Here is a 5,082-nt window from a genome sequence, read left to right as displayed (position 1 = left end):
TAAAGCAAGTGTGATGCTTCCAATTTCAGTCAACAATTTCACTGTTTCCATCGTTCACAGTGAGGGGGAGTATGTTTCCAAGACACTGTAAGCTAAGTATGGCAGTTCAAGCCATATAAGTATGGTAGTCCCTGTAGATTTGTAGCTTTCAGCCACTACAGGCCCTATCACCCATCAGTCTCAGAGATGGCAGTCCCTGCAGTTTTGTAGCATTTAGCCACTGCAGGCCCCATCCTTACTTGATGAGGGATTTCGTCCTTGCAGTTTGTCATTGTCCACCGCTACTCTCCACCACTGCTCTCCGTCATCCACCTTTGAAGTTGAAGTTTTACAAGCTACTGATAGTTGTTCGTTGACATGTGATAACACACTGCCTCACACTCTTGAAGAAAAATTGTCTAGTTCAAAAACTGAGTTCATCTATTCCAAGCTTGGTTCATACAATTTGTATGCTCCAGCTTGAAGGGAAGTGTTAGAATTATTGGTTAGTGTGTGTGAGTTGTGTGTATGAGTTGTATTCAATGTATTCCAACTAAGAGTGAGTTGGAAAGGAGTGTGGTTAGTTAGAGTTATTTTCCTATAAATGTAAGCTTAAGGTTAGAGAGGAATTAAGTCCTCAATTAATAAACTCTTCTTCCCTCAAATCTCAACAGAACCCAATCCTAAACTGAGAGGAAGTTCAGAAGTGACAACCACAATAGCAGGCTTAAATCTACACAAAGAGCGGAACACAATCAAACCTATACAAATAAAACAAAAACACATTCACAAACCTGCAATATCTCTAAGCATTTTATATATACTCATTTTTTACACCCATCATTTCACTTCCCTAAGAAAACTAATAATTTAAAATAGAATATGCACATCTTTCACCCATAAAGAAATTGATTCATTGTACCTGTTGTTGCTGCCGTTGCTGAAAGAATCCTGTTGTCGACGGAAGAATCTTGTTGTCGCCGAAAAAATGTTGTTGCTACTAGTTTTCTAAGGGATGAGCAAGTGAAAGTGAAAATATGAATCCATTTGGATTGGATTAGGTTAAAAGACATTTTTAAGCCTCTTACAAAAGATACTATGTAAAAATATTAAATTAAGTCTGTTAAAAAAATAAGAGATGTAAAAATATCACTTTTATTTACAAAACTACCATCGTACAATTTTTAAGTCTAATCAGACTTAAATTCACAAACTTAATAAGTCTATTTTGCACTAGTGAATCTATCTATAAAGAACGTTGATAGTTAAAATTTCATTATAATCTTAAATCAATAGGAATTCATCTTTACCTATTAGATTATACACACGCAAGCACATAAGTATGAAACTACTCTTCATGCAACCATACAAAAAAAAACATACACAAAGAGGAACTAAATTTAATTAAAATCTAATTAATAGTTCTTGTTATCTTTTTTGCTAGGTTCACTGTATTGGAAGAATGTATGAATAATTAAATAGAAGAGAAAGAAAAATTATTTTAAAGATATATTAATTCTTATAAACTAAAAGTTAAATAATTAACTTTTATTTATAACTTCGACTCATTTTAATTAATTTTACCATTAGACAAAATATCGCCCATTTACTTCCGTAAAAATAATTTTTCATTACATAATTTTAAATTTTAGTTTTTTAAAATTTAATATTTTTAACTTGTGGGAAAGGAATTAATGCTTTCATTTTTTCTATAACTTTTGAAATGTGTAACTTGATTTATTCCCATATTTATTCCCAACTGAACACATCTATTCCCATAATTAAAAACTACAATCCTTACTTATGGTTTTATCGAACATTAAAAAACAAAAGCCCTATTAATTATAATATACGACCTTAGTCTTCTTAATATATTTAACAGGCTACTTTATTTTTAAAATTTTCCAATATGTAAGATTTAGGAAACAAATTAGATGTATTAAAAACAATATTTACATGGAGTGCCCTAAATATTTTTGTCTTATTTTTCAATTAAATGTAAAGTTTCATTCAATAATATGTGTAAATAATTTATTTTGCCAAGTTGAGTGAGTTATGAATGTATATATGTAGACTTTTTGGTGGGAATGGTAGAGAATAACTTGTTTTTGGGTTGAATCAATTATCAACACTCATTCAGTCTCCTGTTTAGGAGTTTGATATGACAAATGACTAATGTAATTTACAAAATATGAGGACTTTATATAAATACCTCATAATGTGGTTGTAGCTTTTACTGTCATATTTTTGTGACACTGAATCCATCCACTTATATCACATAAAATCAGACTCTGCTTCAACTAATTTGGAGGTGCCTTAAATTTTTTACATTTTATTAAAAAATATTTTTTAAAAAAGTTTTTATTATTATTTTAAATTAAAATTTTCATATATGGAACTCCTGATTTATTATTTTTTAATTTAAAATAAAATTTATGGGTTTACATGTCAAAATTAAAATTTATAAATATAATGTTTTCATTATTTTATTATGGAACTACAAAATGTCTAAACCGATAAATGGAAATACAAACAATATATATTTTAATATAATCTTTTATAATACACTCTTTAGGAGAAGTTTATTGAAAAATATTAGGGATATCAGTTTTTATAAGGTAATTTTGTAGTTTTAAATGGGAGTAATTGAAAAGACATGGTTAAAATATTTCTATTAGAAACCGACAGCTTTTTTAATTTATTTTGAATATGATACATGGTAATTCATTTCGTAGTTGAAATATGTGCCGTGCAAGTCATATTATAAGCAGCAAAAATCTACACGAAAGTCACTCTGTCAAATATCAGCCATTCTTAATATAAAAAGAAGCTAATTGATACTTAATTTTTCTTATTAGTATGAATATTTTTATCAGTAATTGGCACATATTATTGAAACGAAAAAAAGAAAGTGGTAGGAATTTGGAAAAGAAAGTATGATATATTATAATGAAATGACCAATTTAACCAAAAAAAAGAACATTACAAGAAAATTGAAACACTCAAGTGTTTATGTTGTTGGTAAGTGAAATTGAGGAATTGACTCTACGAAGGTCTGGAACATAAAGGAAAAGGTGAAAAGAGGAAAGAGAAGGAAAGTGAATATGATACTAAAAAAATGCATTTGCTTTAAGGTTCGGTGGAAATTTTGGCAGATTCTCTGACGTTGCGTAAACCATGGTACACTACAACAACAGATTGTTAGAAATGTGAGGTCAAAGAGGAAAAGCAGAATGGTCTTAGAATCATGCAGAACAATGCAGAGTCGGTGAACATAGTCAATAAAGAGACAGACTGAATTCTCTATTATATTTGTTTGCTAGAGAGACTCAATTCTCCATTCAAATTGTTGCTAATATCAAAAATTGAAAAATTATGATGAAATCAGTATGTTTCAATTTTGTATGTAATCTATCAAATGGAAGATTTTGATCAAATTAAAAATAAAAATTGATGAATAAAAAAAAGTTAAATTTAAGATATAGACAAAGTTCAAGAAAGACTTTGATTTACAATTGATATTCCCTTGAATAATTCAATTCAATTTTCTCCTGGCCTAAATTTTTGTCTTCTCTTTATTTAGTAAATCTTTTTCTTAAATTTTATAACTAATAAATATAGTTCTTTTTATAGATTTTGTATAACACTCTACCACTCTTACAGTCAATAACTCAATTAGACCACAAAATTCAAAGAGAATTATTTATACTTTTATCAAATAGTTGGTGTTAAACAAGAAATTTAATACAAATTATTTACAATTATTAAGACTAAAGTATATTTATTTCATACACATTTACAAACATCTCAATTTCATAAATAAAATTAATTCATCAACATACTCAAATGATATTCTTAAAGTCTATAAATCATATTTTTAAAGTCTTTGAGTCAACATACTCAAATAATATTCTTAAAATCTACAAATCATATTTTTAAAGTCTTTAAGTCTATCATTACTCATCAAATCCGTAATTCTTAAGAACTGAAATCATACATTAATTTCAAGAGCGTAAAATTATTAATCAACAAAGTTTTATTCATAAATAAAAGTATGGGTGTTGCTCCCTCCACCTCCACAGGCTTCTCCCTCCACCTCCCCAATTATCTTTAATTCCAATTATATCTTTAAAGTTAAAATTTTTTATTTTTATTATTTTATTATTTTAATATTTTAATATTTAAATATAAACTAATATAAATATACATTATTAAAATACATTAAAAAGATATTAAAAAATAATAAATCAAAATATTAAAATATCTAATAAAATAATAACAGAAACATAAAATTAAAACAAAGCTTAAACGGATGACATCCTTCAACGGATGTCAACATCCGTTTAAGGCGAAACGGATGTCGACATCCGTTTTGCCTTAAACGGATGTTGACATCCGTTGAAGGATGTCATCCGTTTAGGCTTCGTTTTCATTTTACGTTTTAGGGTTAAAGGATTATTGGAAAGATTATTGGAAGGATTATTGGAAGGGTTTAGGGTTTAGGATTATTGGAAGGATTATGACTACGTATCTGGAGAGGAACCACGACAAGCACATTACACCACAAACGCACTGCACCACGTACTGCACCGAAAGCAAGAGGAAGATTGCTTGATAATTCTTTTCACGATCACTGAGCTTTGCAGAAAAATATTTTACTCATACAAGGAACTACGTAGGTTATCAGTGAAATATGTTATAAATGAGTAAAATTAAAAAACAATAATTCTAAAAATAAAATTTTACTGAGGGACAAAATAGTAAAGGGGAGGTGGAGGGAGAAGGCTGTGGTGGTGGAGGGAGCAACACCCTAAAAGTATCTATTAGATATTTAATTTTAAGTTTAGATTCTAAAAATATTTTCTAACACATTAACTATCACATATCAAACATAATAAAAATTCACATTACATTAAACATGTAAATTAAATATTAATTTGAATTGAGAAAAAAAGTACATACATTAACAACACAATTTTACACAAAAACTAATTTAGTATTTACATTTAATCTCAAACAAATAGAATTAAACTCTTTACAATAAAGACTTAGAGTTTATGAATTTATCTTATAGTCTAGCCAAGCACAACCTTATTAAACACA

The sequence above is a fragment of the Vigna umbellata genome, chromosome 2 (assembly GCF_029865625.1).
Source record: "Vigna umbellata cultivar VRB3 chromosome 2, Vumbellata_1.0, whole genome shotgun sequence".
Lineage (NCBI taxonomy): Eukaryota > Viridiplantae > Streptophyta > Magnoliopsida > Fabales > Fabaceae > Vigna > Vigna umbellata.
This window is presented reverse-complemented; position numbering follows the sequence as displayed.